At 36.9% G+C, this 26,057-nt stretch overlaps 1 long non-coding RNA gene across 1 annotated transcript in view; it reads left to right on the forward strand.

The window, feature by feature from the left end:
* The window catches only part of LOC137252708 (uncharacterized), a 231,875-nt gene extending 207,598 nt beyond the window's left edge, over positions 1-24,277 (forward strand). Inside the window, exon 4 of the long non-coding RNA XR_010953651.1 lies at positions 24,117-24,277. This is a non-coding gene — a long non-coding RNA (uncharacterized lncRNA). The remainder of the gene's footprint in view (positions 1-24,116) is intronic.
* Positions 24,278-26,057: the final 1,780 nt, after the last annotated feature.

Raw genomic sequence — 26,057 nt, forward strand, 5'->3', positions numbered from 1 at the left:
GTTAGAAACTTCGTTGGATTACCCCTTAGATTCTTCAGGTCCTACTTAAATCTACGGCTGTTTACCTTACATGGAAACCCCAATAATTTGCAATGCCGTTTTGATGAATGTATAATTCGATCACATAAAGTTGGGCCAGAAAAATTAATGTGGCACATTCATGTTTCTGGCTGGCAACAAAGTAATGCTGTTCCTGTTTATATGACATATTCGTTGATATGGCTCAACAATTTAAAAAAAAAAAAACAAGAAAGGAAGGCTAAGTTCGGGTGTAACCGAACATTACATAAGCGAAAATCACCATGTACCATGAACCTGGGGTAATCCTGGAATGTGTTTGTATAACATTCGTATCAAATGGAAGGCATTAAATAGTATTTTAAGAGGAGTGGGGCATAGTTCTATAGGTGGATGCCATTTAGGGATATCGCCATAAAAGTGGACCAGGGGTGACTCTAGAATTTGTTTGTACGATATGGGTATCAACTGAAAGGTGTTAATGAGTATTTTAAAAGGGAGTGAGCCTTAGTTCTATAGGTGGACGCCTTTTCGAGATATCGCCATAAAGGTGGACCAGGGTTGACTCTAGAATTTGATTGTGCGATATGGGTATTAAATGAAAGTTTTTAATGAGTATTCTAAAAGGGCGTGGGCTTTTGATTCCGCCTTGCAGAACTTTTTTAATTTTCTTCTACTTAATATGGTTGGTGTCACACCCATTTTACAAAGCTTTTTTCTAAAGTTATATTTTGCGTCAATAAACCAATCCAATTACCATGTTTCATCCCTTTTTTCGTATTTGGCATAGAATTATGGCATTTTTTTAATCTTTCGTAATTTTCGAAATCGAAAAAGTGGGCGTGGTCATAGTCGGATTGCTGCCATTTTGTATACTAATACAAAGTGAGTTCAGGCAAGTACGTGAACTAAGTTTAGTAAAGATATATCGATGTTTGCTAAAGTTATCGTGTTAGGGGCCGAGCGGAAGGATAGACGGTCGACTGTGTATAAAAACTGGGCGTGGCTTCAACCGATTTCGCCCCTTTTCACAGAAAACATTTATCGTCCTAGAATCTAATCCCCTACCTAATTTCACAAGGATTGGTAAATTTTTTTTCGACTTATGGCATTAAAAGTATCCTAGACAAATGAAATGAAAAAGGACGGAGCCACGCCCATTTTGAAAATTTCTTTTATTTTTGTATTTTGTTGCACCATATCATTACTGGAGTTGAATGTTGACATAATTGACTTATATACTGTAAGCATATTAACTTTTCTTTTAAAATTTGACTTAAATTTTTTTTTTAAAGTGGGCGTGGTCGTTCTCTGATTTCGCTAACATAGTAATAGGAGTAATGCTCGTGCCAAATTTCATTATGATATCTTCAACGACTGCCAAATTACAGCTTGCAAAACTTCTAAATTACCTTCTTTTAAAAGTGGGCGGTGCCACGCCCATTGTCCAAAATTTTAGTAGTTTTCTATTTTGCGTCATAATTTCAACTTACCTACCAAGTTTCATCGCTTCATCCGTCTTTGGTAATGAATTATCGCACTTTTTCGGTTTTTCGAAATTTTCGACATCGAAAAAGTGGGCGCGGTTATAGTCCGATATCGTTCATTTTAAATAGCGATCTGAGATGAGTTCCAATGAACCTACATACCAAATTTCATCAAGATACCTCAAAATTTACTCAATTTATCGTGTTAACGGACAGACGGACGGACGAACATGTTTCAATCAAATTTTTTTTCGATGCTGATGATTTTGATATATGGAAGTCTATATCTATCTCGATTCCTTTATACCTATACAACCAACCGTTATCCAATCAAAGTTAATATACTCTGTGAGCTCTGCTCAACTGAGTATAAAAAGTATAAGAATAGCACACATTCGTAATCGTATTTACCAATAATTTTAATTATTTTACATATTTCTATAATAATTAAAAAATTGTGTTCGGCTCTACTTTGCTGATAATTACTGTGATACAACAACGCTATCCGAAAAAAAGGTCGTAGTTGTTTAATTGAAGGCAAACCGGTTTATTCGAAGCCATTGCCTATCGCCGAGGCAAAACTAAAAGATTTGAGAAAATGTGCGAAAAACTGGTTATACTAAGAGAAAAAAATTTAAATCTAAAGGGTAGCAGTGAGGTTCGTAACGCTTAACCCGAACCCCTCATATCAGAAGATTCTGATTCCGAAAATGAGAACTAGTTCTAAGTTTGCAATAATATCTTAGATAAGAACACATTAGTGTATACATATGAAATTAAATTTAATGTATAACTTTTTTCATTTACATACTTTCTGTGAGTCGCAGCTACGGATGTTGTCCCAAGTATTATGATACTCTGAACCCGAATCCGCCAACGGAAATGGCCTTCAGGACTTTCTTTACGTCTTTTGAAGTTTAGGCCATACCATGACCAGTTGAGCCAATTCGGACCAAATTCGGACTTAGCGCATAAAAAGGCACAGAAAACATGAGCCGCATTACGTGATCCGATTACTTTGAATTTTTTTGTATAGCTGTGTTAACAAAAAAACTTTTAAAACTTTTGTTGTGCTAGAAAAATGAATGTGCTAAATCTCGTCTCGGAGAATAAAAGGAATGCGAGCAAAACAGTTATCTCAGTTGAAATAGCATATTGTGAGTGAATTTATTGATACATTTTTAAATTAAAAACTAGTACTTCTAATTTTAAGGGAGCAATAAACTTTGAAACTCGGTTTCCCAACATTTTCATTTTGGCATAGCGGGAGACGATATATGAAATTATATTTTTCAACCCTGGTTACCTGAAAACGTATAGCTCACATACAGCTGCGAACAAAAAAAAAAACAAGTAAAGGTGCGTTCGGGTGTAACCGAACATTATATACTCAGCGTGAGCTTCAATTGTACATTTCATTTCAGATAATTACTTTACTAGTTTTTGTGCCACGCCCATTTAAATTTTTTTTTCAAATTTTTATCAAGAGTCTCAATATCAGCCCACATGTTAAATTTCAACATTCTAGATGTATTATTTACTAAATAATCAGGTTTTTATGTTTTCCAAAATGTTATATATATAAAAAGTGGGCGTGGTTTTCATTCGATTTCGCTCATTTTCAATACCAATCTATTCTGGGTCCAGATAAGCTCGTGTACCAAATTTGGTGAAGATATCTCAATACTTACTCAAGTTATCGTGCTAACGGACGGACGGACGGACGGACATGGCTCAATCAAAATTTTTTTCAATACTGATGATTTAGATATATGGAAGTCTACATCTATCTCAATTCAAAACTGTACAACCAACCGTTATCCAATCAAAGTTAATATACTCTGTATGCAAAGCACCCTGAGTATACCAAAGGCAATATACAGCCAATTATATTCATCATTTTTATTTTGGAGAATTAAAGAAAAAATGCATGATTTCTATAACTGGAGCTAATAAATGCTGACACTTTCAAAAAATTTTTCGGGCGAAGGGACGCCCCTATTTTTTATATCTATTGAAGAAATCTGAAACACCCTACGGGAAAAATTGTCAAAAATCAATGCGAATTTCGAGAGACGCCTAACTTAGACTTTTTTAGACTAAGATGCTTTGACTACAAAACTGCATACTCAGAAAAATTCTGAAAATCCTAAACAAAAAATTCGAAATGTTCATGATACATTCTCGGAATTTTTAAATTTGTCGAAGACCTTTTTGAGGGTAGCTTGCATGATTTTAGTTAAACAATTAATTTTTTTTGTTCTTAAATTAACGAAAATAAAAAAGAATAAAATTTATAAAATATGCTTAAAACTTCAACTGCTATATTCATGCACGCAACTCTATTAATACGATTGCAAAGACAATAAAAACGATTTGACAGTTTTTTCTATCCCCGTTATTGATATATACATACCTATTAATCATGATTCAATTACTAGAGGTTTGTTCTTCAATGACGGCAGAGCTTTGACACTCCCAAATTGAAAAATCTGGACGGGTTGCTTTTACGAAGTAAGGAAAACGGGTAATAATTCAATCCCCTTTAGCGAAAATTGTAGTAGAAAAGTACCTTTAGTAGTATATTAGTAATGATAATAAATGTGTAAATGCCAACAGGTTTTAGAGGAAATAATTCATTTTCTACTAAATTTATTATATGGACATAAATTCTATTATATGGACATAAATTCAATGAATTTTGACATAAGAGGGAGTTAATGAAAGGTATTCAATCTAATTTTAATATAGGGAGTTTTTGTGTCAAATCATTAAATGGATTTTGAAAAATATTTTGAGATATTGGACGATGTTGAAAAGGCAGTCCACATGGTCTGACAAAAAAAAAAATAAAAATAAATGTCTTAGAACTTTATATTCCGGTCTTGAATTTGACAGAAGAGTTCAGCTTTTATGCGGTCCTGCTACATAGGGATTATTCACCTTTTTATTCTAAAATTTAGGAAAGCTCCTTTACGTTAAGTACTCATGGAAGTGTTCCGGATAAACCGTTAATTTAGAATATTGGGAATACGTTCGTTTGATACTACCTCACGAGGTCCGAATATACATAATATTCAAAATATAAACCGATTCCCCAAAGTCTTAAAAGTTCCCAATATACGGAATGAATAAGTTAACATGCTCAACGAGGATATTTCGTTATTGCATCTTCATTATTTAGTAATGTCAGTTTTACGTGAATCGATTTACTAGTCGAGTTTTGGACGTTGAGCGATGAATTTTGAAGTGGTTTAGGGTTCGTATGTTCACATGTTCATGTTTCATAGAACCTATCTTCAGCCACACTAATAGATCATGGCATAGTTAATAAATTCATCATAAAATTAAAATAAATGTTCTAAGGAATTATGCAGTTCAGTACTGATCGGGTATTTGTAAACTGATTGCTTCCTATTTCTACTACTAATATTTTTCGAAAAATCGCAAAGAAACAACACAGTTAATGGATGTCAATTCGATTTGGGAGCAAAATGGCTGCAATTGTCAAAAAATGTCTCTGTCGAGCAAACCTCTTGTAATTGAATCATGCCTATTAATCACAAAAAAAAAGAAGAAATTATTCCTAATACATTTCATTTATTATTTTTTAATTTGTATAAAAGCCTTCTAGCTAAGTGGTTATTCCATCACATTTAAAATCCATTTTATCCCATCGCTACGATGATGACTCCAACTCAAATAATCCACGCCGTTCAACAAAAAAAAAAACACAAACAGAATGAACAGAACGAACTACGAACACTTTCAACAAATTGCTAATTTACTAAATTGTGGCTACGCAGCAGACTGCAAATAAGGGAAAACAAACAAAAAAGATGAACATATGTGAAGTGAGAATAACTATGAAAAAACAAGTAAAGGTGTCTAAGTTTGGGTGTAACCGAACATTATATACTCAGCGTGAGCTTCAATTGTGCATTTCATTTCAGATAAATTACTTTTCCACATAACACGTGGCACCGTCCATTTAAAACAAAATGTCTCCCCATTTCCTCTTACAATAAATCTTGATAAGTGAAATATCATTGATTCAAAACAATTTTTTGCTAAGTTATAGCTTATTATTCTAGTCTAAAACCCTTGCCGTGATCTTAAACCGATCCCCTCAATTTTTACTAGAAATATTTTCTGCTATAGGGAAAATTTGTTTACCCAATTTTATTATGATACGTTAATTTTTATTCGATTTATGGCTCCCGAAACATAAAAAATTGTTTAGTAATAGAAGGGGCGGTGCCACGCCTATTTTTAAAATTCGAAGTTATAAATCCACTTGGGAAATGAAATACCATTGATATAAAGCTCTTTTTGCAAAAGATATCGCTTATTTTATTCGTCCACGACCCTCTTAAAAATCTTTTATATAAAAATAGGCGTGGTCCTTAACCGATTTCGTTAATTTTTCTTCAAAGTATTCCTTATAGTAAAAGCAACCTCTCTACCAAATTTTGTTACGATAGGTTTAACGATTTTTGATTTATGATTAATAATATTTGTAAAATTGATTTTTACCACAAGTGGGCGGTGCCCCGCTCATTTAAACATTTTTTTCAAATTTGTATCAAAAGTCTCAATATCAGTCCATACGTCGAATTTCAACATTCTAGGTGTATTATTTACTAAATAATCAAGTTTTTTGTGTTTTCTAAAATGTTATATATATAAAAAGTGGGCGTTGATATCATCCGATTTCGCTCATTTTCAATACCAATCTATTCTAGGTCCAGATAAGCTCGTGTACTAAATTTGTTGAAGATATCTCAATATTTACTGAAGCTATCGTGTTAACGGATCGATGTAAGCATACATGTACACAGCCACAAAGAGCGCAGATAACATTGCAGACATTTAAACATAGAAGATAACGGCAAATATGAGATGCAGCATTTGATAGAATTAAATAAGCAACTAATCGAGAACGCTGTTCGCGAAAAGTCTAGGCCCTGCATGAAATATGCGCACGATAACTGAGAGAATAAAAGCGGCGCAGTCAAGTGATGGTCAATCAGTTTGATTTTAAAACGTTGTAAGTGAAGTACGCGAATAGTTTCTATTGTGAAGTTCTGCTACCAAAGTAGTGCTGTACATAAAGTACATTTTGCACACAGAATATTTAAGCTTATTTATTCTACAGTTCAGTGATTCGAACGATAACAGAAGACTTAGGAATAACTGAGATCACTTAAGATTCGTTGCAATATTTATTTTCTTTTATGAATATCCGCTTTTATCTCAAAAATGGAGTGACCCATTTGAATGACATTTTTTAGGTATATAAAACATGCTATATTCTAAGCTGGGTTAGTAAGTTTTTGCTCCGTGGAATGTTTGTACGAAGTTGCCACCTATTTTATCTAGCCTTCCAGAAATAAGGCTTTATACATACATATCGTCGCCTCAAACATGGACTCAACTAATCAGCTAATTCCCCGTTACACTTCCCTGCAATTCTGATGTTCCCTTGCTATGGCGATGCTGGGAATTATAATTGTATAAGCAAATTAAAAGATTATAGGATCGTGAATAATAGGCGTATGCTCTATACGTTGATAACATTGGACTTAACAAATGGGCCATAAGGTCTGCCTTTCATGTAGAACTCGTGATATCCGATTAATTGAGTATTCGAATTTTTCCAGGGTGCTATGATTCGATTTTTAGAATTAAATAATTTAACATCGAACTATTCAAATAATTGCTTAATACTGAAAAAACGAATATTTGTTCTGCTACCGAAAAATATGTTCTGCTACTGCTTTGGATCTGAATGTACATAGAGTATAGACCTGTGGAGCTACTTTGTGTTGTAGAGAGGAGCAAAAAGCAGAATAAAAACTACGAACGATATACTCTTTGTAACGAAGCGGTAGCGGTAAGGTTTTAGGGACTATTTCGAGATCATTTCGTTAACACATGAGGATGGCCTTCGGGATTTATTTGGGATCATTTCGTGGGTTTTTGGGGTGAAATTGGGGCTGTTTCGTGAAAGTTTTGTGGACTCTTCCGGCGTCCATCGAAAGTCATAAAAAAATGTAAGGCGCGATAACCTCCGAAGAGATCTAAGGCCGAGCTTCTCTTCCAATTTGCGTCGTGCTCCTCTTGATTTTCCCTACAAATTGGCCGGACGGGACCTACATGATTTTATGCCGAATCCGAACGGCATCTGCAAGGCAGATGAGTTTTCACTGAGAGCTTTTCATGGCAGAAATACACCCGAAGCGCTTACCAAACACTGCCGAGGGGCGACCCCGCTTAGAACAATTTTCTTCTAATTGAAAAACCTTATTTCTAAAATTTTTGATGTTGCTTTGCCCGGGGTTTGAACCCAGGGCATCCGGTGTGGTAGGCGGAGCACGCTACCATTACCCCACGGTGGCCGCCGCAAGTCATATCGGGATTAATTGAAGTGCATTCTGGGTCATTTGGAATATTTTGAGAACTATTTTGGGGATATTTTGAGGTCATTTCGGGACCGTGAGGATGGTCTTCGCCACTTTTCTCAGTTATATCGAGATAATTTTGCGGCTATTGCAGGTTCATTTGGAGTTTATTTCGTGGTTATTGCTAGTCATTGACCCCCAACTTGTGGTAATTTCTTGTTTATCTTGGGGACTATTTCAGGACTCTCCCGAGATCATTTGGGGATCACTTCAGGGTAATTTCGCGATGGTTTTTGGAGACTATTTCGGGGCACTTTCCAGATCAGTTCTGACTCAAATTGTGGTAATTTTTTGATGACTTTTGGGATTATTTCAGGTTACCTCCGGGTTCAGTTCCGGATCATTTGCTCAGTGGTTATAAAGTTCAACTAAATTAAAGAACTCTTAAAAAACATGTTTGATAAAATCAATATTCCATTTTGGTAAGGTTCGAATAATCTAAACAAGCCAACTATTCGAATAGTGAAGTTAGATTAATAAGAGTACAATAATCGAAATTCGATTATTATATTAATCGAATAGTTTTAAGATCCCTACTTGCTAGCTCTGGACGAAGAGCTAAAAAACAGGATCTTTTTTGACGTTGATTATTGCTAACGTAACTCTTCCCACGCGCATTGGTAGTTAGCTATTACATATATTGCATTTTATACATTCTTGCTCATATTATACGAACACACCACATTTCTACATATGTTACATTGGCATATGCTGTCACCGTCGATTGTAGTCACAACATCAATATTTGGTTTTGCTGTACTTGTAAACGAATTAGTGATGTGCTGTTCTAGGTAGTCAAATACCTGGTTATGGCTTAAAATTTATCTACCGTAAAAGACCGCTATAATAATTTTTAAATTAATAACGTTAACCATCCCTCAAAACAAAAGATATTGTGTTCAAGCTCGTCTCCTTCTTTGGATCCTGGAATCTAGTGCAAGGGGCGAGGTTATAAGGCTGGGAGCGTATTGCTGAATGAATCAAAGAGATGTAGAGACACTAATACTGCAACCAGGGTGAGGGAGGCTTGAAACAGGTAAAGTTTGACGAAAGGTCTGAGAATAAGCCAAATATCGAGATAAAGATACCATCTTCACTCAACCGAAAGATAAGTAAGTTGTAAGAATACAAAAAGAATAATGGTTAAAATGTGGATACTTATATGGAGAAAAGAATTTATTTCAGGCTGTTTAAACCTTGGCAGGTCTTTTAACTTTTTCTTAATATTTGATCCTGCAATGGATTTTTGAGTAATGTCCGCTGGGGTCGAACTTTAAACTTGGAAGATAATTCACAACGGGATGAAAATACAACATGAGGAAAAACTAAACTGTCGCTAGGTGTCGAAGGGATCATGAAGCTTTAGTACCTCGCCCGGATTTGGAAACTTTGAGGTCGAGTTGTAAGTAACTTCCCGGTTGGCTAGGGTCTTGACACTATGAACATAGTTTGAAGATCTTTTAGAACTACCGGCATCATTAACACCGAAAGAAAGCTCATACAAACAAATCATCTCTTATTGATTTCGTCTAGCAAAGGTATCCTCTATTATATTTGCTTGTTTCTTACGCTTGACATAGCGTATTGAGAAGGAGAAAGCAGTTGTCAAGTGACATGTTGCTATCATTCAACAAAATGCAAAGGCATGAACAATTCGTGTCTGAGACAAAACGAACGTTTGCTCCGTAATAGAGAATGAGGCCCCAAATACTTAGGATGAAAAATTCTTCTAAGTAGATGGGGCAGGTGGAACCCTATGATCGATTTTTTTTGCAACTTCTCATTGACCTGGAAACTTGAAACTTTACATCTAGATCCGGGTATTGTGACAATACAACAAAAGGAAAAAAATCCCGTAGGTAATACACTATCGAGATAATTAAAGAATTCATACGAGATTGGAGATCTTGATTTTGGTTTTTAAATAACTCCCACTGAGCTATAGACTTAGAACTTAGAACATAGCGTAGGATTCTACTAAAAGCAATACTAAGCAAAAAATCCAGCAAATGGGGCGAGATAGGGACGTTTGGAGATTTTTGGAAAACACGTAAAGAGCAAGGGGAATTGCGATTTAATTTAAACAACTTCCCATTGAGCTAGAAACTTGAGTCATTATATTGGATCATGTCACCACGACAATGTGCATAAAAATTGAAAAATGATCCGCTAGGTGGCGCAAAGACCTATATATTTATGAAAATTGTACGAATAGGGGAAATCTTGCTATTAGTTTTTGAGATACTTTCCCATTGAGTTCAAAACTTTTCATCTCACACCTATACTTGAGAACCCGATGACAATGCACTAAATAAGGATTCGTTAGGTGATACATGGGCGAGTGATAAGAAAGTTTGTACCAAACTGTGGAATCTTGCCATCAAGTTTCAAGAAACTTCTCATTGAGCAACAAACTGAAAACCTCCGTACGTAGTGTGCGTGACAACAGTTTCATAGATTGAAAACGTGTTTGACATCTATGTTAGTGATATTTTTAAATTGTTACTTTTTTGAAATTTTATTAATGGCATACATTTCTCCTTGAGAAGGTTCATCGATAAATATATGTTTGTTTCACCTTAGAACTATAGTTTGGCCGTAAATGTGGCGAAAAGCTTATCTATTTAAAGTATTTTATTATTTATGGTTATAATAGATGAGTTTTTATTATCTCTTACTATTTTTGTTGGTGTAGTAACGATACAAACGCTCCCCGAAGGGTTTGGAGAGTACTATCGATGTTGATAACTCTTTGCCGTATATAGATCCTGTACGTTCTGGTAAAAAGCACCATTGAGGTACTAGTCCGACTATTGCGTGCACGATTAATATGACCACATTAAACCTTCTAGGCCAACCAGTCTTGTCATAGCATCGCCTGCAAAATACGTGTATGATAAATTCAAGTCCGCAAACGGGATTTTCCTCGCTTAGTTGAAGTTGACAATTGGGTTGCGGAATCTCTAAAGCTAAAAGGCTTTGTATTGCCCTCATCAACCCCTTGAATCCTTTTTCATCTTTTATCTCTTACTCGTACTTACTGTTTTTGTAATTGCGGACACGGCATAAACCTGCATACAATTTATCATCGGACAGACAGTTCTTCAGCCAACACAAATTCAGGTGCTTGCGATGCTCAAATGAAACTTTATAACGCATAGCATTTTAGAAAGTAAATGCAAGTTTTGAGGCATTTTGCCCAATAAGCATAAACTTTCGGAATATAAAGCATACTTTAAGCATACATTTAGATTTTAATGACATATCAGCGCATACGATTGTTTCCCTTTTTGCATATTTTGGGTTGCCTTAGTTATAATCAATACCTTTTGTTAAGTGTTTTAATTAGTAATGATATACACATCTTTTCTAAAAGTTCCAGCACAAGTGCTATGTATTGAGAAAGAGAAGCAAGGATTGATAGAGAGAGGTCGCCATATCCGTAAACAAGCCATCTAATTGCACTTCACGACTCTTTGCGGCATTATTCAACCGGGTATGTATGACTGATTCCTTTATTCCTCACCACACCATCACTAGTGCGTCATATTCAGATGTAGCTGCGTTCAAATTTTTGTATGCACTTTTGCGCTTTTTCTATAACAACTTTCATTTGATATCAATTCGCTCTTACGTTTTTTGTTGTTGTTGCTTTTAACCTCACTCTGTTGTAGTTGCTTTTGTCTGTGGAGCGTTAATAAATATTTCAACAACTTTATAATATTGGCAATAATAAAAGTGCTCATAGCACGCACACAGACAAACCTAAAAGTTATGCATTTTTTGTGTGTAAAAGGTGGCAGTACTCCATCGGATGGCTTTGTTATACTCAGCTGAGCAGAGCTCACAGAGTATATTAACTTTGTTCGCATAACGGTAATCCGTAACCGCATAAACTAATAGAGATAGATATAGACTTCTATATATCAAAATGATCTGGGCGAAAAAAGAAATTCATTTATCCATGTTCGTCCGTCCGTAAACACGATAACTTGAGTAAATTTTGAGGTATCTTGATGAAATTTGGTACATAGGTTCCTGGGCATTCATCTCAGATCGCTGTTTTAAATGAACGAAATCGGACCACAACCACGCCCAATTTTTCGATATCGAAAATTTCGAAAAGCCGAAAAAGTGTGATAATTCATTACCAAAGACGGATAAAGCGATGAAAATTGGTACGTGCGTTGAACCTATGTCGCAAAATAGAAAATTAGTAATATTTTGAACAATGGGCGTGGCATCGCCCACTTTTAAAAGAAGGTAATTTTGCAAGCTGTAATCTGGCAGTCTTTGAAGCATTCATGATGAAATTTGGCAGGCAGGTTACCTATTACTATATGTGTGCTATATAATTAAAAATTTGCAAAATCAGATGACGAACACGCCCACTTTAAAAAAAAAAAAATTTTTAAATCAAATTTTAACAAAAAATTTAATAACTTTACAGTATATAAGTAAATTATGTCAACATTCAACTCCAGTAATGATATGGTGCAACAAAATACAAAAATAAAAGAGAATTTCAAAATGGGCGTGGCTCCGCCCTTTTTCATTTAATTCGTCTAGAATACTTTTAATGTCCTAAGTCGAACAAAAATTTATCAATCCTTGTGAAATTTGGTAGGGGCATAGATTCTATGACGATAACTGTTTTTTGTGAAAATGGGTGAAATCGGTTGCAGCCACGCCCAGTTTTTATAAACAGTCGACCGTCTGTCCTTCCGCTCGGCCGTTAAGACGATAACGTGAGCAAAAATCGATATATCTTTACTAAACTTAGTTCAGGTACTTATCTGAATTCTGTTTATCTTGTTATAAAAAATGGCCAAAATCCGACTATGACCACGCCCACTTTTTCGATATCGAAAGTTACGAAAAATGAAAAAAATGCCATAACTCTATACCAAATATGAAAAAAGAGATGAAACATGTTAATTGGATTAGCTTATTGACGCAAAATATAACTTTAGAAAAAACTATGTAAAATGGGTGTGACACCTACCATATTAAGTAGAAGAAAATGAAAAAGTTCTGCAGGCGAAATCAAAAGCCCTTGGAATCTTGGCAGGAATACTGTTCGTCGTATTACATATATAAATAAATTAGCGGTACCCGACATACAGTTCTGGATCATCCTGGTCCACATTTTGGTCGATATCTCGAAAACGCCTTCGCATATACAACTATGGTCCACTCCCTTTTTAAACCCTCATTAACTCCTTTCATTTGATATCCATATCGTACAACACACATTCTAGAGTCACTCCTGGTCCACCCTTATGGCGATATCCCGAAATGGCGTCCACCTATAGAACTATGGCCCACTCCCTTTTAAAATACTCTTTAATACCTTCCATTTGAAACCCATGTCATACAAACACATTACAGGGTTACCCTAGATTCATTTTGCTAAATGGTGATTTTCCCTTATTTTGTCTCCAAAGCTCTCAGCTGAGTATGTAATATTCGGTTACACCCGAACTTAGCCTTCCTTACTTGTTTTTATTTCACCGTTGTGACAACCACAAACAGAATGCCGGTGTCGCTCCATCATTTATCTGTATTTTATGCAAATTTTTTGTAGTTTATATAAAATGTGTGGTTTTATTAGCAACAGATTATTTGCGTTTTCTATTTTGCGATATCAATTTCGTTGTGACATGCAATTCTTTTATGTTTCACTGAATTAGCATGAGAATCCATTCTAAAATTGTTATTCATTAAAAATAAAATAAAAATAAAAAAATGTAAGGCGCGATAACCTCCGAAGAGATCTAAGGCCGAGCTTCTCTTCCAATTTGCGTCGTGCTCCTCTTGATTTTTCCCTACAAATTGGCCGGACGGGACCTACATGTTTTATGCCGACTCCGAACGGCATCTGCAAGGCAGATGAGTTTTCACTGAGAGCTTTTCATGGCAGAAATACAATCGGAGCGCTTGCCAGACACTGCCGAGGGGCGACCCCGCTTAGAAAAATTTTCTTCTAATTGAAAAATCTTATTTCTAAAATTTTGATGTTGCTTTGCCCGGGAGTTGAATCCAGGGCATACGGTGTGATAGGCGGAGCACGCCACCATCACACCACGGTGGCCGACGCTTCCGCCGGCCGGCTGTTATTCATTAAAGGCATGATTTATTAATTAAAAATCTCTCAATATTTAAATGCCATGGCGTCAGAAACAAATGCATTCGCTATGAGAAGAATCAATTACTTCTTCAGTCAATTTTAATATTTTAAAAAGGGATTAAGTTGCTTTTAAAAAAAAAATTTTGTATCATATTTTGGAGCACTCAAATATGAAAGCGATTTTCTACGTGAACGAACAACATGCAAATGGAATAAATTTGCAACGAAATAAACGCCTAGAGATATGACAGATGCAGATACTTTTCAATTGAAGTACGGATATTTAATGATAGCCTTTGAGAAGGTGAATAGTTATTGCCCTAAACGAACTATATGACAGTTGCTTGCTTCCGAGCTTGGAACATAAGATATGGTTTGAGGGAGGAATGAAAGGGGGAGCTGAGATGTTGTTGTTGTTGCAATAAGGTTGCTCCCCGAAGGCTTTGGGGAGTGTTATCGATGTGATGGTCCTTTGCCGGATACAGATCCGGTAAGCTCCGGTAGCACAGCACCATTAAGGTGCTAGCCCGATCATCTCAGGAACGATTTATATGGCCACATTAAACCTTCAGGCAATCCGTCCCTCACCTCAGTCAAGTTCCATGAGGAGCTTGGGATCGCAATAGCCTCGTGTGTTAGTGAAACAGGATTCGCCGCGGATAGGTGAGGTTGACAATTGGATTTGGAGAAGCTGTATATTGCGCTGGCAACCTGAAGGGTTGCGATACATTGTCCCTTGAATCTGGTATTATAGTCGCCTCTTACGACAGGGGGCTGAGATAGTGGTACAGGGTTGAAAATTTTAGCTTAAATCTTAAACTTTTTTGTCTACATATATGACCCCCTTTTTTCTGGTCTTGAATGCGGACCTTGTAAAATTTAAAGCGGAACGATCACATATGAATGATTTTGAATAAGCCCAAATATGTTAAAAAATTAGTTTATCTTCTCATATCTTCTCTCATATCTTCTCATTAGTTTATCTTCTCTTCATAAAACAGACCAACCAAGTTTAATAACGCGGTACGGGTAAAACTTTTTGGTTTAATTTTAAACTTTTCATCGAAAAGTATATTTATCAAGTGTCTGGACTAAAATTAAAACCAAGGTATCATTGAAATTGGTCAAAAACTTTGCAAGGTTTAAAAAATAAACTAACATTTTTGACCGCGTAGTGATGTAAAATTATACACCGAGATTGAATTTTGGAGAGGGAACTGTGATTGTGCTATACTCGTAGCATCTGCAGCTTAATCTATCAGACTGGATTCCTGAATATTGTGATATTGTAGTTGTTCATGTTTTAGAGATAGAGAAACATGACCATGGAGGTTTTGGAAAGTGTTATCAATGTCGATGGTCTTTGCGGGATATATATCCGGTACGTTTCGGTAACAAGCACCTTTAAGGTACTAACTCGGAGTGTTTGCCCAACAGCAACAGAACAATCTTTTTCTATAGTTTTGATGGTGCTTTTCCCAGGATTTCGGTGTGGTAGGTGGAGCAAGCTACACCACGGCGGTCGCCTATAACTTTATTCATGCAAACTCCACGATCACAATTTTTAGCTCATTAAAAACTGGGTATTTTGCCGCTTCTCTGACGGGAGGCTGGGTGTTAAGTGTGGGCGTGTCTTACCGATTTTTCATGCTTTTTCAAGACAGTTATTGCCACCAAAGACAAAGCTCTAACTAAATATCGTTGGGATTGGTGGATTTTTATATGATTTATGGTAATAATAGTAATGTGGCGAATATTAGCAATTTCCGATGCGTCACTATCCTGTTTGTAATAAATGATGGACAACAGCAACAGCAAAGCAAGCAGACAAAATAGAAAACAGTCACATATACATGTACACAGCAACAAATAGCGCATACTATCCAGGCATATACAAACTTATACATCGAGGGCAAAATACAATATGTTTACAGAAGCGAGAAATTAACAAACAACTATGAGGTAGAGAAAGGAGAAATAAAAGCAACTATTCGCGGGGGCCTTTTCGAAATATCCTGACCCTAGGAGAACTAGGCGAACGAGGCATGCTGAGAGTATAAAAGCAGCGCAGTCCAAGTGATCGTCAATCAGTTTGATTTTAGAACGCTATAAGTGTAACTCGCGAGCAATTGAATTGTTAAGTACCACAACCATAGTGAATAAAAAACATTCTTCTTTACAGAATATATGATTAATTTATTTATTGTTCATTCCTTACGGTCATTTTAACAGACAGTTAAGTGATTCGAATGATAACAGAAGGTGCAGAACAAGCAGGATTTTTTTGAAACCCATAGCAGTGTTATTGAAAGATTACCTGAAGAAGGTAATTTCAAAATTTTTTTAAACTCGCGCACTTTGCTTCACGGTGTGAATACTGACGTGAAATATTAGTTTAATTCAGTGATATATTTTTGGGTAATTTTCACTTAGACCTACTAGCAGAACGGCAAGTTACCTTTTTAACTTAGAGTTAATTTGAAATATTTTTGAAAAATGTATGTCAGGACAACTCTGAGTTAAAAATGTAACTTACCGCTATGCAGGTGAGCCTTACTGCATATACTATGAATATAAATATATTATTATATACATATTATACTTAGTACATACAACCTACCAAATTTTACCGGCTTTTCATTTAGTTATTCAAAGATTTTCACATTTTCTTCATTAATTTATCATTCTTTGAGAAATTAGATATTGAAAAATTTACCGCGGTTGCAGCCCGAATTCTTCCATTTTTAAGTGCGATATAATTTGAGTCCAGATAAGTCAGTGTATCGAAACAGAATTTTTACTAAAGTCTGTTCACTAAGCCGTACGGACGAATGGTCTAATCAAAATCTGTTGCGATGCTGATAATTTTTAAATAATGAAGTCTACTATCTATCTCTTGATGCCATTACAAACAACCTTTATCATGTCAAAGTTATAATAGTATTGTGTACAAGTACGTGCTGGATACAAAAAGTTGTTAACGATCCATAGATCCATAGCTTGTATCTTCTATAGCAACGTTTGCAATATTGTGGCTAATATTAGCATCACTATGCTGTTAGTAAATAATCACAACAACAAAAACAGCAAGCAGCCAAACTTACATAGAAGTTGACGAATAATATATCACATACACATATGTAGTCATCAGGTAAGAGAAGAAGTTGATACTCACATATATATTCGCATATGGCTAGAAGCTTACTTACTTACTTAATTGGCGCTTAACCGTCTAAACGGTTATGGCCGTCCAACAAGGCGCGCCAGTCGCTCCTTCGCTCCGCCAACCGGCGCCAATTGGTCACACCAAGGGAGTTTAAATCGTTTTCCACCTGGTCCTTCCAACGGTGTGGGGGCCGCCCTCTACCTCTGCTTCCATAGGCGGGTTCCGATAGAAACACTCACTTGGCTAGAAGCATAAACTACAAATACACATGATATAGCTGGTAACCAAGCATGAGGTGCAGCTGTTCTAAAAACACAGGTTCGTGAAACGAATAGACCTTAGGAGAATTGGCGAATGAGATAAACGAGAGTATAAAAGCAGCGCAAGCTGAGGAATAATTAATCAGTTTGATTTAAACACGCAGGGAAGTATTACTCCCGAAGTAAAAACCATTTTGCAATACTGAATATTGAAGTTATTTCTTATATTTATTTTAGCAGACGGGGCGTTATTATCAGAAATCTCCAGAATTCGTTACAATATCAAATGCACAAAACATCCATTATATAGAAATTTCTCTGACTTTTCTAAAAATAAATTTACCATTTTTTCACCGTCCTAGGTGGATGTCATAAAACTTTTGTTCCTAGGCGAAATGGGAATAAAGGTGTAAGTCAATACTTGCTTAAATTTATGAAAAATGGGTTTTCAAAGTCCAGATTTCAAAGCCCTCTTGAAAATTATAAGTATTCTATTGTCACGTAGCAAGTTTATTACATTTTGTATATTTTGTCACACAGTGTAATATTTGCCATTTATATAAAACAACTTCTCCTGCTGCCTAGTAACAAAGCCGAAAAGCTGATCCAAGATAGACACCAGCTTTCAGCGTCAACCAATATTGTTTTCAAGGGACACCAATGAACAATTTTAGAGCTTAAAAGCTATTGAAACCATAACTGGCTGAATAGCTGACTGTGAGCACGGCCGAGTATCCTTACTCTGTATGCTTCTAGGCTCAAATATTAATATCATCAGTGACGATCCTCATCTTCAGCACCCTTTCAAGTCTTTAAACTAGTTTCAGTCCCACCCACCCACTTATAGCTGTATTTGTTAATACAATACCATCAACCCTGGTCTATGCATTTGCTTTGCTTCTGTGACAATGCAAACTGACTAATATTTGATATCAAACAGAGAAAATAAATATACAAACAAGCACAAATGCAATCAAATATATGTTCATTAAATGTTTATTCTGTTCGTATGAATTTTCCCTGCAATCAAACCAGTTCTTTGTATACAATCTCACCACTAGTCTGAATAACAGACCGATCGATTTCCTTATATTATGAAGAACCTGAAGGTGATGACTAAATGCGTGAGGACTTAGACCACATAAGAGGGTACTTGGCTCGAGCAGTTATGATGGAAACTTCTAAGCCAAAGTAAAGGGCCCTAAAATGGTTTTTGAAAAGTATTCAAACAAGAATTTACTCAGTTCTTACAACAAAGCTGTCAAACAAGAAAGTAGGAATGCTGAAAGAGCTTTACACTCATATCAAATCCACTAAAGAATCATCTCGAATGGAGTAAATTCTTTCGAAACACTAATAATGAATCGTGATGTATATTGGAACGATTTTCCGTCATCCCTTGTCAAATTTGGTTTTGAGACAAACCGGTTTCGGCGTTGTGCCATCATTAGTGTCGATTTTCGTTCTGATCTGTTGTTGTCGTTTGTCCTGTATTTATAGTTCGTAGGTATATGAGCAGGTATTCCCAAATTGATGCTTGTGTATATTTAGCTATGTGTATGTGCTGTGTGTTCATTCAGAACCGAAGGTGGTTTACTAATCGATTTGTGTGGCTGACTGGGGTAGGTAAAAGTCTGTGATTTTAGTCGTTTGACCTTCTTTGTCGGTTTTTTGTTTACTGTTGTTATTTGTTGTTGTGTGTTTGTCTGTTGTACCTGTGTGATTACGTTGTTTCCTGTAAACAAGTTTTAAAGGCTCGAATATTGTGTCAGAAATTGTGTTTATCTGTTCGTTTATTATTCTACCGTCGAATGTTTTCTGTTTGTAGATTTCCATGTTTTCGAGTACGTTGAGACGGCGGCCCTTTTCTTGTATGTGAAGAACCCTAACTGTTTTATTGATGTTTGCTGGGGAACATTCATTCTCGACAATGTGATTCGCGAAGTTAGACTCGGGTTGAATGTTTGGATTCCGTATTTTTTTGTTGTAATCCCTAATATGTTCTCTGAACCTCGTTCTTATTTGCCGTCCTCTTTTTCCTATGTAACTATGCTGGCATCCGCAGGTAAGCCTGTATACGCCGTGGCTGCTAAACGGATCCTCTGAGTTAATGTTAGTTCTTAGTTTTCGCCTTAGATTGTTCGATGTTTTGAATGCTGTGTTAATATTGTATTTTTTAAAGAAGTTTGCCAATTTATATGTTGCTTTACCAGTATATGTCATAGTCGTCCAGCTATTATTTCCCTTTTCATTATTTCTTTTTGGTTCTCCATTTGTCCTTCTGAGCTTATCTACTAGTGCTTTTTTATATCCGTTGTTTGCAGCGATATTATATATGACCTCAAGTTCTCTCTTATATGCCTCCTGTGTGAGAGGTGTTCTTTCAAGTCTATGTACCAAGTGCCTTAATGCTGCATTTTTATGCTATTGAGGGTGATTTGAGGTATTGTGTATTATTGTGTCAGTGGCTGTTGACTTTCTATATATGTCATAGTTAAATCTTTTGGCTTCTTTATCTATATTTATCGTGAGGTCTAGATAGTTGATTCCTCCGTCCTTTTCGGTTTCCATTGTAAATTTTATATTTCCGTGCTGCTTGTTGAGGTACTCCAGTACAAGCTCTTCGTTATTAGTAGTTCAAACGCATATTATGTCATCTACGTATCGTCTTTCGCAGAAACAGAAGTGCTTAGTTTAGGTTAGGTGGGGTGATAGTTGTTCAGTTATGGGTAAACTCCTACTTTGATCGGTGGCATTTCCATTTAGCGAATGGCTTCATTAGATTGGATTGAGGTATTAAGTGCACTGTCTGTCGAATACTTAACAGAAGAGCGTAAAGTGACTGGATTATTCCCCGTCATCGTCGTCCATACAGCTACCATAGCTGGGGCACACTGTATGCAAATTCCACTGCGAAGTGCCCTGTTAACACCCTAACTAGTATGGGCAGATCAATTTAGGTAGTTCCCAACAGGTCCGCCGATCTCATGGAGTCAACTACTGGCCAAAAATAACTCGATACTTAACACCATTTGGTAAGAGCTGTCGATAAGCAGAGGGTTAATTGTCTGCAGGTGCCTGCATGGGCCAAGATTAGCATGACAATTTCCAGAGATATCATTGTACCCTTGTATAATTTAAAAGTAAAACGTGTCTGAGTGCCGCGCTGCTCAGCATTTCGGCGGCAGAGCTGGACGCTTGTCCATATGGCCCAAACTTAGGCATTTGGGGTAAACATATGCCAGCCAACTGCAGAAAATCCCCAGAATACTTGCAGAGCATAATAAAAAGGAGCAGTAAAACACATCGTCCAAATGAACCAAGAGATTAAACTGGGGTAATAAAAGGACTAGTAATGCTAAATAATATTGAGTGGGCAATACAAATTTAAATACTCAGGTTCGATCTTTCTTAGCCATTCTACCAAAAAACTGCTCTCTGATGATGCCCTGGTTGTTATGTATCTGTCAGGCTTTTGTTGGGCTAAAGCATATTCGACTAGAGTGGAGGCAGGCCAATGTTGTATACATTTCAAATGTCCGCGATCATAGAAATCTCCAGAAATTCAGACCCATTTGTTGCTATTGTTGTTGAAGCGATAAGGACACTCTCCGAAGGTTTTGAGGACTGTTATCGATGTTCATGGTCCTTTGCTGGATGCAGGTCCGGTACGTTCCCGTAACAAGCACCATTATGGTACTAGCCCAACCAGCTCGGGAAAGTTTTAGTATGACCATATGAAATTTTCTAGGCCAATTTGACCTCCCACCCCCTAGTTCCAAGAGGAACTTATGGTCGCCGTAGCCTCAGCTGTTTAAGAAACAATTGCGTTGGAGAAGCTATAAAATGCGCTGGCGATTAGGTATTTTTTGTCGCCTGTTACGACTGGCACACCTACATTCGAAGCCCCTAAGCCGCTGGAGTGAGGCCCATTTGCATTTCGTTTTTGTTTTAAAAATGTGACAAATACTCCTAGAGTTACATATTTGCGGTAAGCGGGCTAGCTTGGAGTTACCAGCTACTGAACAATTTATAACATGAGCACTCCGCCTGCATTATTTTTCATAGAGAGAGCATTAAGTAATATTCAAGTGGAAGCCAAGAAGATGTTTTTAGGTTTTCCACTGGGTGGGGTTATGTTACCACTGCTATGGCTTAGTGTGAAAGGAAATTGTTTAACTTCTCTTAATGGTAAAGATCTAAGTGTGGGGTATCCTATTCCGATTTTTGTTTAATTTCTGTATTTACATTGTTTCCTAAGTCGGCCGCTGCACTGATATGGTAACAGATCCTGGCTTTCCTAGATATGAGCTATGCTTTCAATTAACCACAATCTCTAAAGTTTTTTCTATTTTTACGCCTCGCGTTACTTGGCACTATCACCGAACCTTACTTGCAACATGGAAAAAGCAATTGTCTGCTCTATTAGATATCCACATCGATGATATTATGCTACTGATTGTCCAGCTCCCAAATATACAGAGTGTGTCGTTCAATAAAGACCTTCTTTTTATGAGCATGCAGCCACTTTAGCACATAACTTCGGATCCGCAACAAAATTTAAAGTCTCTCTCTTGTAGCACTTAAGGCAGAGACAAACAAACATCGATAGCTAAGTGTCGCCGATACGGTAACCGAGGGTAAAAGAACAAACTGGAAAAAGCTGCAGTACTACCAAAACTCTGCGGTCAGAATTATTTCTTAAACGTAACATTGATTTAACATCTACAAATATTCCAAAACGTGGAGGTGATAAACAAAATAATTGACCTTGTGAGAAAAAAGATTTGACTTTATGACTATTTCGGAAAAGCAGAATGGTCATAATGTCATTATCGTTGACATTGTAACCGTTTGAAATTTGATGATGTGACAATTTCACATGGTCATAACTTTAATTGACTTATTGGCCATTTGAAGTGGCCACAACGTCAATTGACGTTATGTCACCACATCATCTTCTTCATTGAAATATGGAAATAATGCGTCCACACCTATGCCTCTTTGATCCAACCCTTTTTAATTTGCAAGTTTCCTTTGACGTCCGTAAGGGAATATCTATGGAAATGCCTGTATGATCGCACTTACGCAGGGGGTGATGCACTGCTATAGGAAAAGCACATAGATTCACTAAACTGTAAGTTGACCTTCACCTATCAATTCGTTTGTCGCCAAAGGATCACTAGTATGGTGGAAGACGGTCCAAGTGAATTCCATGAGAAGCACAATGAATGCAGGTACAATCACATCATGTTATAGGAGGATTTGAAACTGCTGCAGCTCGGACAGCAATTAGAACTAGATGAGATTAGTCAAGATTTTCTTTAGTTGCTGAAGTAACCCAATAGTGTATACAGTATTGAGTTTGTAGTTGCAACAAGTTCGGCTCTTTCGGAATAGTTGCATCTCTCTGAAAAAGTTATAATTGTATGCTGTTCATAATTTATAGTTGTACTGCCTGTATGTACTTTTTCCACCAATTCAGTGTTGTTTTATGCCCATATGTATGTATGTGCTTATATTTGTGTTTGTAGGAGCAAATGAAAGGAAAGCATCAACGGCAGCGCTGCTTAACGCTTCATCCGTTTCCAATAGAATCGGATGCGGAAATACAATAACAATGAAAAATTTTGTTGTGTGGACAGCAATTGTGTTGTATTGTTTTTATTGTTGTTGGTGTTATGTTTGTTAACGTTTGGCCATTGTTGGCTAATACGGCAGTTACTCACGAACGTACGTACCAAAAACTTGTCAGCTGACACGACCTATCTTATGAGTGTGCAATGTAAACGAAAACTCACCGACGTGCAACGCCCGTACGTACGTACCCCTGAACGTAGAAATCAAAACAATTTTGATATTTTCCGTAAGAACGTGTCAGCTGATCGCTCTCTCACTAGAAAGAGTTGCCTAGTAAACTTTTGTGCGCTAATTTTTGACCGTTTGCAGTTTTATGCAAAAACGCCTAATTAAAGTTTGGAAAATTGTGAAAATAATTCGAAGTAATTATGTAAAAGTGCAGATTATAAATATGTGTTCTATTTATATTTATTTACGATTAATTCCAGCCTTTTACAACATCAAAAATTAAATTGGAAAAAGTTGATGTTTCCATAAGCATGCATGCAAAATGGTCAATGGCAACAGTGCTTATCTGTAAACAATACACACACAAATATGTTATGTACGTGTACACAGACGCACACATTGATTCCTACGGGCTTGAGGGTTCGCTCAAACGTGTTTCGTATGACAAACGTCCGTACGTACGGCACACGTCGGTGAGTAATTGCCGCTTAACACATTACCCCCGTGGTGTTTTGTTGCCGCTGTCGTATTAGCCGGGTGATTTTCTTTGTTTGCACTTGGCGCTTTCAATATATTTGTTTATGGTTCCTTCTGTTTAATGGTGTCAACCACTTTGTGGCGCTGCATTGCCATCTACTTTACAAATATGAATCGTAGGAGAGGAATTTTTTAAAATTTTTATATTTATATTTTAAATTTAAGATTTTGTTTATATTTATTTTAACGTATATATGTATGCATAACAATTTATTTTACTTTTTTGTTGTTCTTTCTGTTTTTCAGATCCTGCACTTGTGCCAATTTCACCTATCATCGAAGCCAATGAATTTGCACAATGGCCGCGTACAATTGCTGTCAATTAAGTGGTACCAGAAAGGAGCTCATTGTGTAGAGGGACATGAATTGATTTTACTGTGCTTTTTTCTTTGTAAGGTATTGGATCATTAAACATAAATCTTAAAGCTTTGAAGAATTTTCATTCAACGAAAATTACTTAAGGTAAAATATTCAATCAACGAGCCACAACAAAAGTCTAAAAACAAACAAGACCCAAAAACGATGCAATCTTCTTTATATCGCAAGTACTGGTGGCTTTAGCTAGAATTATGTTTCCCTCACTAGGGTAGTCACCTTATCGATGATGCGCGGTTTGTTAACTTTGAACTGGCTGGTCGGTGAGAGCTTCACATAGATTGAATGAGTCCATAGTGCTACCAGAAGTTTGCTCAACGATCAAACTGAAAAACCCTATCAGAAACCGGAAGCTATGTGTTTTTCTATCAACGATAAAGACACTCCCCGAAAGGTTTGGGGATGTTATCGATGTTGATGGTCCTTTGCCGGATATAAATCCGGTACGTTCCGCTAACAAAGCACCATTAATGTACTAGCCCGACCATCTCGGGAACGATTTATATGACCACATTAAACCTTCTGGGGCATCCCGCCCTCCCCACGCCCTAGTTACATGAGGATCTTGGGGTCTCCATTGCCTCGGCTGTCAATAAAACAGGATTCGCCACGGTTATGTGAGTTTGACAAGATATTTATTGCGCTGGCAACCCGTTGAGAGGGCGGCACTACACAACCCCTTGATTCAATTTTGTATTTTAGCCGCCTCTTACGACAGGCGTACCTTACGCGGGTATATTGTAAGCCCCCTAGCCCACTGCGGTTCGGAAGCTATGTAAAAAATACCTGCGTCTTCGTGGCAAATGCTAAAAGCTTTCTAGGAGCTATGCTACCTGCTGCTTCTAGATCTCATCTAGTTGTACCTCTCCTAATAGCTGGAGTCTTAGCTTTGCGAGTGCAGGGCACTAGCACAAAATGAGTTCGATCGTTTCCTTCTCCAACCAGTGCTTCCTACAACTGATATCACTGGTAACGTCTAATTTATAAGCATGTGACGCCACAAAGCAATGCCCAGTCAGAATACCGATCATGAGCCTACAATCCCCTATGTAAATGTTAGGTTGTTAATGGAAAGTTGTAAGACCTGCACCTAATCTTCAACAACTTGCAGCCTCCGCTTGGTTCCACGCCTTTTCTGCTTAGTCAATTATATGAAACTTTCATCTTAATCTCGCCCAATCTGGAAAGTCTACGAAACAAACTTTGAGCGATGCGCCCTGTGAAGCAAGCTCATCCGCTTTTTCATTCCCATCTATCCCTATGCGCCTATCAATGCAATATCTAGCATACTTTAAGATATTGTGCTATGCGATATGATTTCCGTATGGTCTGCGCTCAAACTGCCCCGATTCGTTGAGTCTAGTTGTAGTTGTTAACGCTATGTTCTTCGCCATCAGGTCAAGAAATTGAATGTGCAGAATGGCATACAGTCAAGCTGTCGGGGTTGTGTTCAGGGTTGTCGTTATGCTAAGTATTGATACCTACAAACTCCCTTAAATTTTAAGGTACATTCATTTTTGAATAGCCGTTCACCAAACGAGGACTCCATGGTATGAGATACGCTTTACAAATACTGTAAATATCCAAATTACGTACACCACAGCATTCTTTTAAATGCATTAAGTGCCGTCGAGGTCTTCTTCACTCTCTCCTCCAAGCTGAACTTCCACGACAACCTACTGTCTAGAATGAATTCTAGATATTTGGTACAAGGTTTTCCTGCAGGAGCACACCTCCTGGCTAAGGCCTAGACCAATTTACCTCCTATCAAGTAATCCCATATCCGTCCTCTCCGCGTTGGCGGATATTAGA

Source organism: Eurosta solidaginis, chromosome 5 (genome assembly GCF_040869045.1).
Source record: "Eurosta solidaginis isolate ZX-2024a chromosome 5, ASM4086904v1, whole genome shotgun sequence".
Taxonomy (NCBI): Eukaryota; Metazoa; Arthropoda; class Insecta; order Diptera; family Tephritidae; genus Eurosta; species Eurosta solidaginis.